Source organism: Magnolia sinica, chromosome 19 (assembly GCF_029962835.1).
Source record: "Magnolia sinica isolate HGM2019 chromosome 19, MsV1, whole genome shotgun sequence".
NCBI classification, from domain to species: Eukaryota; Viridiplantae; Streptophyta; class Magnoliopsida; order Magnoliales; family Magnoliaceae; genus Magnolia; species Magnolia sinica.
This window is the reverse complement of record NC_080591.1, coordinates 11,365,967-11,380,651: the sequence shown is the minus strand read 5'-3', so window position 1 is coordinate 11,380,651 and position 14,685 is coordinate 11,365,967. Positions and strand designations below refer to the sequence as shown.

Sequence of the window (14,685 nt, the reverse complement as noted above, 5' to 3'; positions counted from 1 at the left end):
CCTTTCACCAATTTTCTTTTCATTTCTTGCAAATTGTTTTCTTATCATGTCTAAGGCTAAGATGAGTCTGGTACGACTTGTTCAAGTCGACTCATCTTGATGGCTGAATGAGTCAATCCGTCGACTCATCTTGATGGCTGAATGAGTCAGTCCGAGTCCCAGAGTCTTTTCACCCAAACAGTATGCGTTTTCTTGTGCATATTTCCTTATAACAGCCATCTATTTTCTTGGGTCACTACCTGAAAACTGGGGAGAACTTTGGTGCACTCTCTATCCAAGAAAGACCCAAAACATCAAAGGTGCCTATGAAGCAGCCCGCAACGTGGCTAACGACAAGCCATTTTGCTTTTGTGGGTCCAAGGAAAATCTTTCTATGAAATTTTCAGGCTAACGACAAGCCATTTTGCTTTTGTGGGTCCATGGAAAATCTTTCTATGAAATTTTCAGGCTAACGACAAGCCATTTTGCTTTTGTGGGTCCATGGAAAATCTTTCTATGAAATTTTCAGGCTAACGACAAGCCATTTTGCTTTTGTGGGTCCATGGAAAATCTTTCTATGAAATTTTCAGGCTAACGACAAGCCATTTTGCTTTTGTGGGTCCATGGAAAATCTTTCTATGAAATTTTAGTACAAACTTCAAACACAGACGAAAGTTCTTGAAAAGGAAAATTCAAGGAAACCATACTTGTTTGACTGTAACCACTACCTAAACTTCTATGCAGGAAAGAAAGCTTTTTTGAGGCTTGTTTTCTCTTCCCTTCCCGACATTTTCTTCGACAATGTTTTTCCCTCTTTTCTTATTGGGATAATATCAAAGAGGTTATTAGAATACACCCAAATTCAAGGAAACCATTGGAATGTGGTGCTCAAGGCATGCATGGGTCTAACTGTGGTTGGGACCACCCAAAAAGAAACTCTCATATTGAAATATTTCTATCCCTTTGAAATATTCATCCAAACTGTCCATCACATTAACCCATTTGGGTTGGAACACGTCAAATAAATAAATAAAGAAATCTAAGACTTGCATGCCGTTCTATCCCAATGATATTCTTGGCACACATCACACATTCATGTGGGGTCACCCCAAATGATCCAGACCACACATCTCCCTGTGGGATGACCCACATTTAAAAACCAAACCAATCAAGCAATCCAAACTACGAATCAACAAGGTCGATGCAATTACAATCTTATCAACTCATATCTGTTTGATGCAATTACAACCTTAACAGCTCATATTTGTTTGCCTACCACTTCGCAGGCGTTGAGGATTTAACCCATCCAAAGTGGGGCCCACCAAAATACATTCAAGTCACAACCGCCCATCAAGCGCCATGAACCCCATGCAACATCTCCTACAAAGCATGTAATTTCAAACTTCACAATGTTCTTGTCACAAATCACAGGATTCATGTGGAGCCACCACCCATGATGCAGACTTTCTGTAGGACGGTCCACATTTAAAACCCCACCAATCCACTGATCCAGACTGCCAATCGACGCACACTATAGAATTAAGACCTTAACATCTCATATCTGTTCGGTTACCACAGAGCAGGCGATCGTGAATCTTGGATCTGCTATGCAATTTTCAATCTATGGCCCATCCAAAAGTGGGGCCCCACCAAAAGGTCATTTCCAAGTCACTGTGTAGCATGAACCACCCATGCAACATCTCATACAAAGAATGTCATTTCCTTGGATCATATTCAAATTGCAGCAATGCTGATACTTCATTCATGATTCCACTCTCCTTTCTTACAGCCTCCTCTCAGTTTCCATTTCTCTTTTGAAAATGCACACAGCCAAAAAACAGGCCATGACTCGATCAACATGACATGTATACAAGCTAACCTAAAACCACTAACTACAATAGATAACAAAGTAACAAGAAAGAAGGAAAAATCACAGCCCCTTAAGGCCCCACCCCTAACCCATGCCAACCAAACATGTCCCCTTCAAAAGGCTAACATCATATACATACCAACCCAACCCAGCACGCACATCAAGATGGCTTCTTTGTGTCCTCTTCAGGGTCACGAAGCGTTCCAAACATCCAGTCCATCTATATGGTGTAGTGGCCGTAGTTGTGGGAGTAAGTTGTGTGGTGGATAGCCGGCCCCCATGACAGGCCACACCTTACCGTGGATGCAGTCGTGAATGTTTGCCATCCACACAAACTCAATGAACAGGAGAAGTATGTGGGTCATGAAATGGGTCGGAATGAGGAAAAGCGCCATCACGTGTGGAACTGCCTGCAATATCCCATCCAGTGAGTGGAATGCCAAACCTGAAAAGTGGGGGAATCATGACAGGTTTGAAGTTTGCGGTAAACCATAATAATTACTTGGGAAGCTACATGTAAATGGAAATTTCTTTTTAAAAAAAAAATTCAGAAGCATTTCAGGGCTGTTTTTATTCAGTTGAATATTTCCCATTGAGGGGAGGAACTTTGATTTGTCTTGTTCAATATTGACTAATTATTAGCAGGATAGAGGAGCCAAACACAATAGAAATACCAGTGCATAATGGCGTATAAAAGAAAAATAGATGCCATTTTTGTTTTTTGTTTTTTTTTTTTTTTTTTTTTTTTTTTTTTTTTAAAATTTTTTTAAATCTGTTTTAAGAATATTCCTTTATTGAGTTCACAAGAAGTTCTTCAGGTGATGAGTCAGCAGCATTTCCTAATGAAGAGTGCCAGAAAACGATGGAATAAGTATTGCTCAGACTACTTTGTAACTTGATAAGTGGTGTATCCTCCTTTGGGGGGGAGGGATTCATTCCATATTACGGCTACAACCTGAAACCAAATGACCCAATTGGAGTTTGGGTTGGGTTGGCTGTCAAGGTCCTTGGGTAGTTTTTGGGTTGGAAGATGCAAAACCTGATTTAAAATTGGGTTGGTTCGGGTTGTGGAAATTCAAGTCAGGTTAGGTCAGGTTGGGAATAACCACATGTATCTGGGTCAGGTTGGGTCGCGATATGAGGGGCTCAGGTTGGAATTCGGGTTGAGTCGGGTTGCAGTTGGGTCCTCTTCAGGTAGGGTTGGACTTGGGTTGACCCTCAACCATTAACCAACCTAACCCGCCTGAGTTGCACCCCTATTCCAAACGGATAATGAAATAGAGGACGTGTTTAGTAAAATAGGGTTTTAGACGAAGGGAAATAAAGTGGGTTATTCTTTGTGATGGAACTATTGGCTAGAAAGCGGACACCGATAAGAAGGGTGATCATATGTGCCAATTTGTGCTTCAATTTTCAAACCTTTTCAGATCCACAAACTTGAAAATTTCCTCAATTGCACAAAATAAAGATAACATTTGCAGGCAGACCACAAGGAAAACCTTTGGGGAGTCACACCAAAGGGATAATCACACCACCAGATTCTAGAAGAATTCCTAAGGCTCAGTTGAAACCAATCAAATAGAACTGAAACAATAACTTTCTTCAACAAAATAATGATGATGATGATGATGAAATCATGCAGCATCTCCCCGAAGAGTTTGTACTTAGCATGGCTTTATACCATGTTATGAGTCCTTGAAACCAAACAAGCCAAGGGTCAAAGCCTTTTATCTTACCAAAATTGTTGCATACTTGCAATAAAATAGAAGAAATAAAGGAAGCTAAACAAGAGTCCAAATATTCTCAAACTCCTGTACCAAGAGAATGGAGTGAATGACCCATGCCTTCTCCTCTCCTACTTATCTTGAATCTCCTCTAGGGCCAGTACTTGATTCCCCACCACCCCTTAAAGCCGGTGATGGAGAAGCAGGGAAACATTAACCTACCTGGCTGAAATAAAAAATAAAAAATGATTCTATTCACTAGAGAGCATTCCCACCCTATCCATTCCTAGCCTGGCAAACGGATTGAGGAGGAGATCTTCAATAGGAGATTTGATGAGTAGAAATAGGAAAGCAATAGCGTAGGTCTTCCCTCACTCTTGTAAAGAAACAGTAGGGAACACTCTAAGAGTGACCAAAGGAAGAAGTAATTCTCCTCAGTTGTAATAAGTGAAACAAAGTGCTTCCCAAGCATGAGTGTAACAAGTTGCACAAACCTCCTACACAAGTGCTGCTTCCGCTTCGAATCAAGGTTCAGATCATGCTCCTGCTTCTTAATCATTTATACTCGCAAGCATTATGAAACAGATATCTCCCTCCTCCCACACCCAGATATGATCCGGTCATTCTTCGTGCAACCATAGGGAATAAAAAACCTTATGGGTCATAAATCCATAGGGTTTGTGTATAAACTACGAGATCTGTTTTGATTGGTGTATAGTCTCCAAGACACCAAAACTAAATGGTATGTAAACTTTTTCAAAAGAATTCTGGTTGGACCTCTCAGATTGGACTTGTGATGCCCACAATCCAATCAAATCATGTATTGTTCAATCTGATTGGATTTAGGGGCTGCCATAATCCAATTGGACGGCATTTTTGGTTGCAGACTCCAATCTACCAGAAGGTGAGGTCCAATGGTGGACCCTGACTGTCGATCCAATGATCTTCCATCAATTCAATCTGAGCTGAATAGGATTTATCCTCAAGTGGGAAGCTGTTGGCAATCCTTGATCTCAATTTTCGTTTGTGGGAGGTCTTCTTTTGCCTTGAGGAAGTTGATGATGAAGTCTACCTTGTTGGCTGGGCGCGATTCTGATGCGGCAGATGGACAGGCGGGAGGTGGGAATCATTTGTAATGGAATCATCCTCTCATCCTTTTTGCACTGGTTGTCCTCTCAGGAGTATTCTTCCCAAGCCCATGGATGCTTCACCAGTCCTGTTCCTTGCAATCTGTCCCTGTATCCACCATTTTCTTGGCCTGAGCTTCTGACTGGTCTTCTTCAACAATGAATCATCTCTCATTGGCTTGAGGATTTTCTTCTTCCCATTGTGAATGAAAGCATATGTATTGGTGAAGTCATAGTGCTGTCCTCTGCGAGCATCCAACTAAGGGTTATATAGAAGAATATGGCAGACTGACATAGGAACAACATCACAGGAGATAGACTCGCTATCATGTGGTTCAACAGGTAGTTAACCAAACAAAGGTGGTTAGGGCTGCAAGTTGGGTTTGGGACCCAAACCCAAGTTTGGGATGGGTTGGATCAGGTTGTCAAGGTCCTCAGGTCGGGTTCAAGTTGGAAAACACCAACCCAATTTGAAATCAAGTAGGGATTTGGGTTGAGCAAATTTGGGTCGGGTTAGGTTGGGTTGGGAATAATCACATGTATTGGATCAAGTTGGGTCGAGTATAGAGGAATTCTGGTTGGGTTCAGGTTAGGCACCTCAGGTTGGAGTTCGAGTCAGGTCAAGTTGCGGGTTGGGTCCTCTTGAGGTCGGGTTGGGATCTGGTTGATCCTCAAATCCAACCTGCCTGAGTTGCACCCCTGATGGTGTACCTATCGTTGCACAAGGCATGAAGGGAAGCAGTAGTGGATATGGGTGCTGGTACATCTAAGCATCTATTTCAAAATGTTTGCAAGTACAGACCAGCTAGGAAGCGGGAGTTCGCAGTGGGATCAGCACCTAGGTAGAAGCTTCATGCAAGTGAGGGTTTACTGGGAAGTTTTCCTTGTTGACACATGCAATCTAGTACAACTGCACGTGCTTTTCCACCTTAATTTTCAGTTTATCCATCATTCCTTGTGAGGCAAGGTTCATGCCGCTCCGGCCATCTATAATGACCTTAACGGCCCTACCCATGGAATGTACCCGTATGTGGAAAATGTTGGTGCCCAACCAATCTTTATTGCACCCTCAGGTTTGGTCAAAATTCATCGTAGTAGCAATCAAAGTGAATTCTTGGATCATCCAATTCAAAATGTCTGCTTCTACTCAACAACATCAATTCGTAGCCGAATCTTTTAATTTCATGGTTGCAACTTGCAAATTGTAACTTCAGCTCATCAGACATGGGAGAAATGGGAGTACTATCTAAAATAGTCCTTCAATGATCTCAATCAATCTTTCAAAGGCTTTTGGATACCGAAGAAGTCTCGATCTCCACTCATTCATTGGATAATCAATGCTGGGAGGATATCCCACCTCAAGATAAGGGATGAGGGGGTCAGCATGGATAATCAGGTTACTGCAGCAACAGTGCTTGTGGTCCCTGCAGAATATAACATGGGGCTGATACCTTGGGTGAGGTGCAATCGTATCCATAGACTCCCTTCCACGAGGGCTTAGGAAATCTTAGTCATCTAGGAGAGAGACAACCTATTTCCATGCTCCCTTTCTAAATCTGGCCATTCTTTCGACACTCCAACTAGTGGATCAGGGTTATCTTTCTTCCTACTCTCTTCTATAACAGCCACCCGATTCAACAAAGCTTCCATCCTTACCATTAGTTGTGGTTAAGGACTGGCTTCAGGTTGGCTTATACAGGTAGGTGTGGGGATGGGTTAAAGACTGTTTAGGGCCTATTTGTGAACAAAAACTGGATTTAGGTTGGACTATTTGTAGGGGTTGTGATAGGATTGAGATTGTGGGCTGATGGTAGTGACCAGTTTGGGCACAGACTGGGAATATATGATAGGCTGTCCAGGGGTGGTTTGGGGACAGTTTAGGAATTAGGTTAAGGTCAGTTAGCAGCTAGATTATTAGTTGCATTTTTTGGATAGTTTTTTATACTGTTTGATAGGAACGCTTGAGACAGATAGTAGGCTGGTTCTTGGTGAAATGGACTAGTTTTGTGGACTACCTGAAGGTTGACAACAGTTGGAAGTGGGCTGGGGTAGGAGTTACGACTGTAAAAGTGTTTAGGGTGCCGTTAGGAGTTGGGGTGATTGAGGTAGGCAGTTGGGTTTGAAAGGTGTATCTAGGCGGCAGTTGGGTTTACATGGCTATATATATTCCCCAGTTGGAACTAGAGTGTTTTTTAGGGTTGGATTTTGGGTTTCAGGGGAAGTAGTGTGGATTTAGAAGTTTGATAGAAGCTTCTTCTTTTTTTTTCCCCTTGTGTTTGTGTCTCATTAAACTCCACTAGTGGTAGTTTTGCACTCTCATTACTGGTCTCAACCTAGATAAAGGAGCATTGCGTCATCTTGGTAGCTGGCATCAAACTTTGGCCATAGCTCTTTCTCATGAATCCTGGCAATATGATACTTCAAGCTTATGCGAGTGCATTCCCTGTAAGCAACGCAGTGCAGTGGCACCTAGATGCAGTGAAAAATAGGCAAGATTGGCTGAGGCGTCCCTAGAAGTGACCTGATGGAATGATGCCCAGTTGTAATGAGAAGTATACAATGGTTCCCACGTCATTCGGGACAAGTGTGAGTAAAGAAGCTAGTCTAACTAGAATAGGATTCAACTTGCAACATGGAATATAGGAGCATTGACAAGTAAGAGGAATAAGCTAGTGGATGCAATGAGATGAAGGAGAGTTAAAATAGTTTGTGTACAAGAGACTGAGTAGAAAGGGGCAGAAACAAAGAGAACTGATGTATATAAATTCGGTATATAGGAGAGGACAACAATAGAAATGGGGTAGAGATATAGTAGTAGAAAAAGATTGAAAGGATGAAGTTGCAGATGTGAAGGGAGTAAGCATAGGCTTTTATTATAAAGCTTATGTTGGGAGGGCAGATAATCAATGTCATTAGTGCATATGAGAACATGGACGAACTAATGCAAGGCATTTCAGCGGAAGAAGATATCTTTAGGAGACTTACATGCTCATGAAGGAAAAATAGTAAAGGATATGAAAGGGTACATGAATGATATATTCCGGGAGAAGAAAATAAATATGGGATGCTATCCTTGATTTTACTATCGCACACGATCTAGCTTTACCATACATACTCTAAAATGAGAGATGAACATTTGATAACTTTCCCACGTGGATCATACAAGTCAAATAATAGACTTGTTCTATTTAGGAGGATAGACTAAACAATATGTAAAGACTGCAAGGTTATGCAAGGTGAACATTTTATGGATATGTTTGCAGTATACAAGGTTATACAAGGTGAAAATTTTATGGATATGTTTGCAGTATACAAGGTTATACAAGGTGAATATATTATGATTTTAGGGAGTGGGCTCCCTAAGGGTGTCTTTTAGCTATGCTTTTCTTTACTTTTCTTTGTTTGCTTCTATTCTTGTATTAGCCTTTGGCCTTTTAATAGTATCATCTTTAAAATAAATAAATAAATAAATAATAAACCTTGAAATGACTATGCTAAGCCAGTAAGATTCAGTATCAGGTCCATTAGTAAAGAAAATCCAAACTTTTTATGAAGACATGCAGCGATCCTTTGAGGAAAAATTTAGCCACATTAATATGTTAGAAAAATTAAACAAGATAGTTTCAATCTATATGATATTAGAACTTACCAGCAAATGGTGAAAGTGTATTCTGCTTGTTGTAAATGTGGTGTGTAGCATGAAGATGCTTGTACAAAGGTTTTATGTCATGCAACTCTCTATGCATCCAGTAAATCCCAAACTCAACAATTGCCAGATAGACTATCGAATACACAAGGTAGGCAGGCCAACCAACTTCACTTGTGTTCGAAAAGCACCTTGTCCAGCCATGTACTCTGAAATTGTTGGAAGGGCGCAATACCAAGGCATGGCTTTCATAGCAACTATTATTTGCAAAATCATGGATTCATTTGAAAGTATGGAATCTGCAAAATAGTGTATGCTCTCAAACAAGCCCAAGAAGTAGAAGAGAAAAATAAAAAACTTGCCTACAAGTAGCATATTATGAACAAGGTGTCCAGTATCGGTATCGGTTGGCGTAACGGTGCCCTCCGAAACCGATACGGATACGGGGGCGTAACGGCGATACAGGGGCGTAACGGCCCGTAACGGCGCAATTTTTTTTTTTTGCCAAAAAAATATGAAAAAATATGGATTAAATCCAGAATATTCTAAGCATTCCAAATATGCATTCATTTATAAATTGGAACATGTTTATGGTGGTGTAACGGTCCACTCTTTGGTGAGAAGTTGTATCGGACTGTTTGATTAATTTTTTAACCAGGTAACTTGAATTTGACTACAAAATTCATATATTTAATTTTTTAAATATGTAATTTATATACTTAACATCTTGATATCATTTCTCCCAATAGTTCTTTAAAAAAATAAAATTAAATTCAGGTAGATGGCGTTGCCAATTTGGGGCTGACTTGGAGGACCAATTTATTCTCCAAATCAGCCTCAAATTCATGCCATTTATTGTCATTATCCCACTTATAAATTGGTGGACATTTATTGAATAGTGAATCATAAAAAAAAAAAAAAAAATCAAAAGGCCCTATTTTAAAAAATAAAAGTTCACAAATTAACAATTAAAACTATTCAAATAATTTGATTTTGGCATTGTGAGTTAGCAATTGCAGTCCATAATTTAATTGTCAAATTTCAAGTTAATATATGTCTCGTGTACAATTTTTTAAGGTTTGAATTAGGAGGGACTCGGATGTAAAGTGCAGCACATGTGTCAAAGTTTTTTGGGCCTCACCCGTGATGAATGTGTTATATCTACACCATTCATCCATTTTGCCAAATAATTTTAGGGCATGAGCCCAAAAATGAGGCACATCCAAAGCTCGGGTGGATTGCACCGTAAGAAACAATAATAATTAAACGTTCACCATTAAAAATTTATTGAGGGCTAGAAAAGTTTTAGATCAAGCTTAGATTGAAAATAAACATTACAGTGGACTTTAGGAAATTTTTAATGGTGAGCATTCTATAACCACTATTTCCTATGGTGTGGTCCACCTAATATTTGGATATTACTAATTTTTTGAATCCTGACTTAAAATGACGTTGCAAAATGGATGGATGATATGGATAAAATATATACATTATGGTGAGGCCCACTCGGGTCTGATATGATTGGATGGAAAATATTACGTGCACCCTAAATTATTTAACCGTGAAAATCATTATCCCTGCTACTATTTTTGGTGTGGTCCAGATGATCTCTGGATATAATTCATTTTTTGGCTGGTGCTCTAAAATGATCTCTGAAAATAGGTGAACGGTGTAGATGTAATAAATACATCACCGTGGAGCCCATATAACTTTGATCTCCTTTGAACCGTTCGTACAACTCGGAGCTCGAGGAGTGTCAGTGCCCGTCTTTGCATGACACGTACCGCAGTCAGCTGCGGCAAATTAAAAAAAAAAACGGAGAGAGAGGGAAACGAAAAGAAAAAAAGAGGGAAAGAAAGAAAAGAAAAAAAGAGGGAAACGGGAAAGAAGAGATTGAGAGAGAGACAGAGAGAGAGTGAGAGAGAGAGGAAGAAGAAGAAGAAAGGAAGCAGCCGCAGCCGCAGCCGCTCGAGAAGAAGAAGAAGAAGAAGAAGAAGAAAAGAAAGGAAAAAAAAGGTAAGGTTTTTTTTTTTGTTTTTTGTTTTTTTTTTTGTGCATGTAACGGCCGTTATGGCCCGTAACGGCCGTTTCGACCCCGTATCGCGTAACGGGTCCCACCGTTACCGTTACGTATCGGCCATAAGCCGATACGTAACCGATTTGGGATACCCTGATTATGAACATTGGCCAAGATTACCTTCTTTTCAGAGGTAAAGAATAATTCCACGGTTCCTTTGCTAACAATCGTAGATCGACTTTCATTTTTCATTCAAATCTATTGACTATTGGTCACGTCTTCATAGGTTTTGAAGGTAGATTTGTTGTTGCACACATGGACTGTGGCACTTGTATTATACTACAAACCCGGGACTTTCTCTTGGATTATGTTCACTTCCATGACCATTGCAACGATATCATTGTCTACTACATTAGCCTCTTTCTTGGACTTTTTTCAGTCCCTACAGACTCGGGCGAAACGTCCGATCTTACCGCGGACATAGCAAGGAATCTTGGGTTTGCCGTTTTTCTTCTTTTGAGTTTTCTTGAATTTCTCTTGATCTTTGTTGAATTTTAAGGAAGCATTTTTCTCAAAATTATTATTTTGGGATGGTTTTTCTACTGCATTCACCTTTGATGAGGATGCACCATTTGTGTCATCCCTCTTGTCTTAGTTACAAGATTTTTCCTCAATATGAAGATGCTTTTGTATTTATTCCAAGGTGAATTCTTCAGATTTATGCAGTAATTTCTTCATTTAATCTTTCCAGCTCGGAGGCAATTTGACAATAATAGTTCCGACTTGAAAGGATTCATGTGGGTCTATTTTCAAAACCTTTATTTTGTTTACAATTGATTTTAATTCATGGATTTGGGCTAGTAGGGGATTATTGTCTACCATCATGAAATCGAAGTACCTAGCGATTAGGAATTTTTGTGTTCCTTCTTCTTCAGCCTTGGACATGTATTCCAGTACACTCCAGATTTCTTTTGCTGAGGCAGTTCCTACATACAAATCGTACAACTAATCAAAAAGCACGTTGAGAATATGACTGCGACACAACAGTTTGTCTTCTTATCGCTTAATTTTGGCCACGATCTGTTCTGAAGTATCATTATTCATTGCTTTTAGTAGAGGCTGGAGATCCAGGTCCAGGATGTAAAACATCTTCAATGTAGATAGAAATTTTTTTAGCTTACTCTTGCCACATGGTGAAATTCGTACAGTCGAATTGGTCTAATTTGATCAGATCCTGGTTCATCAGTTTGACTGATGCAACATTTTCGGTGTCCATAATCACGCTTTTAATATTGTTGTGAAATATGTTGGAAACACCGAAAAATAAGAACAATTAAAGAAAAAATATTTCTTTTTTATCACCAGGCTGAATTACGTAAAAATACGTTGTCCTTAAAGCGTGATTCACCCCCTTATCAATTGTTGATAGATTACAAACGAATTGCTTCCAGGATAAGACAGACCTTCTATCTAGATTTTGCGTGCAGCAATCACGAAGGGTCTACTTAGGAACTTTTCAACACAACTGATCTTATGGCAAACTCTATTAGCGACGGATTTGCAATATTCTTAGATGGAGATGGATTTTAGTGAGATCTAATGGTTTGGAAGAGATCTGTTGGAATTGATTGATTTTGGACCGAAATGGTCCAGTTTATATAGGTAACATAGGAGTGGACTATTGCTAGGTGGCCATCAATAGTTCAAAACGTTTGAAAAACATTTCTAACCATTAATATTGAATTTGGGTCGTTTCAAATAGTTGGATCGAAAGATCTAACCGTTGGATCATCAAAGCCCGTCCGTTTTTGGACCATTGTGGCTTTTAAGGCTGCTGGCCGTTCTAAACAGCTTACTGTTTCGGATCCATAAATCCAACTGTTCACAGTAGCCTATAAAACCCAGGCTCATTTCACACCCCTCGCACCATCTCGCGAAGTGCGCCAACTAGCATCACTACAACCACACTGCCCACCCAGCACTAGAACATGCAACCCGAGCATCTCAACTTCCAAGACTCCAAGTAAGAATACTACACACACCTCTACATATAAAGCACAACACTTCTTTTCTTATTTCGGATGTGGGACTAAAGAAAACCGCACTTTCTTTTTCAAAATTTTCAACATGGTTTTTGCGGCAAAATGAAACTTCTGAATATTTGATTTTTTTCAAAACCAAAATTTCAACATTGGATCTACCTCATTTTTTGGCTCATTCCATAAAATGAGCTAGAAAAATGGATAGACAGCATGAAAAAGCACATACATCATGGTGGGGCCCACAGAGCTTTTTCCCATAACCGACCAGTACCAAGGTAGGTACTAGAGGGGTCACTACCATATCCAAAACTACCCCTTGAATCTCAATCCTGGCAACCATTTCTCCCCATCAAAACCAATCAAGAATCAATAGCACAACCCAAAAAAGAAAAACATATATTCCAATTTCCAACCCAAAAATACATTTCAAAGACCCAATCTTTTACACTTTACACACAAACCCTTCCCTTTTATCATTCCAACCATTCCCAACAACCAACACAACAAGAAAAACTGGTGCATGCATTATAAAAACAGGGGGTTCAAAAATCAAACTCGAGAAGATACCTTTTGGAATGTAGAGATTTCTCTTCCAGTAGTAAATGTAGAAAGCCCATAAACCTCTAGATATGAAGTAAAGAACGAATCCTCCGATGTAATTTCGGAGCCATGTTTGGGAAAAATGGGGAAGTGGCTTCCAAAGATTCTCCGGCAGAAGATTCCCAAGTAAAATGCTGTTGTAGAAGCTCGACTCCTCCACGAACAGCTGCAGGCACTCTTCCGCCATCTTTTTCTTCTTCTTCCGGCAGGTTTGGGTCAGATTCCAGCTATTTTTCGCCGGAATTTAGGGTGGCGTGGAGGTGTCAGGTAAGAAAAAGGGAGAGATGGAGAAGAGAGATTTTCTTTTTTACAGAGAAAGAGTGGCAGTACGGCAAGTAAGTATCCGGGCGAGATTACCGAGAATGCCCTTTTGTTGTTTTTCTTGGAGTTCGTTTTTCCTCCGTCGCGATGTAGAATCCAGCGTGCGTCACCACACAATGAGGCGGGTGCACACGAGTCGAGCTTGGCGCGGCTCGACTCGGCTCAGCCATTAGCTGATCCCACCTCGAACTCGTCTCGGCTCAGCTCTGTTAGCAGCTCAGTCAACTCAAGCCAAAATCGAATCACGTTTGTTTGTACAATATTTTCAAACGTAGACAACCTTTTTACGTTTTCAAGTGATATAAAACCACATTCAACTGGTATCTCATCAAACAACTTATAAATAATATTAAAATTAAGAAAAAAAAATATTTATTTTGTATACATATCTTTACTACTACCAGCTAACACTTCATTGAACCATTCCATCAAACACGGAGGACCAACGTTAACATCAACGTAATCAAGTCAACAAATTAGTTTGATTCGAACTCAATTTGAGTTGGGGTTCGATTCATGCCGAGCTTCCGCCGTGCAGATTATGTTAAAAAGTTTTTCCAACACAAAAAATTAGCTCAACTCAGTCCGAACTCCATCTTAAACCGGACACAATTTCCAAGTGGAATCAAGCTTTTTTGAGTTGAGTCGAGCAAGCTAACCGAGCTAACTCGGTTGGCGTACAGAGGCCCGTATCGTCAAATTGTACTATGATTTGAACAGTTCATATTCTCCTTAAAACCACAAATAAGATATTTTTAGAGCTAAATTTGAACCATTAAAAATGTATCTAAAAATGGCAATGGTTGAAATCATCCTATCAGCGTATTTTTCTGCTTATGTTCTGAATAGCAAAGGTTCCAAAATTTGGACGCTTCAGATTATCAGAAGAATTATCATGTGGGCCCCATTTGGCGGTTACACACTTTGAATCATGAGACGCGACAAAACCACAACGAACTCTTCTTCTAGATAGGGCGGGGTTGGAGAAATTCTCGTCTGACCAAATTGCCCTTGGTTTCGTAAAGATGGGAGTAAAGTCGCTCGTGTGAGATGTGTGGACGTGGATAGCGTACTGAGTAAACTCTGTGGGCCCACCGTGATGTATGTGTCTTATCGACACCGTCCATATGTTTTAAAGCTCAAGTGGACCACTTATGATTTTATATGTATCAATTTATGTATCATGCACTTAATTGATCCTTTAAAACAGATGGACGGCATGGATAAGCCACATGATCACAGTGGACGCCACAGAGTTTACGCAGTACGCTTTAGCGTGGTGAGTTACTCGGTACGCAATCTGCTTTCCGAGATACATGGCAGGTTCTCTCGTACACGTGATTACGTGAGATCCCAGCC

The 14,685-nt window shown here is 40.1% G+C and overlaps 1 pseudogene; it reads right to left on the bottom strand.

Annotated features, from left to right (window-relative positions):
• Positions 1 to 1,145: 1,145 nt before the first annotated feature.
• On the bottom strand, positions 1,146 to 13,326 carry LOC131235329 (delta(7)-sterol-C5(6)-desaturase-like; annotated as a pseudogene).
• Positions 13,327 to 14,685: the final 1,359 nt, after the last annotated feature.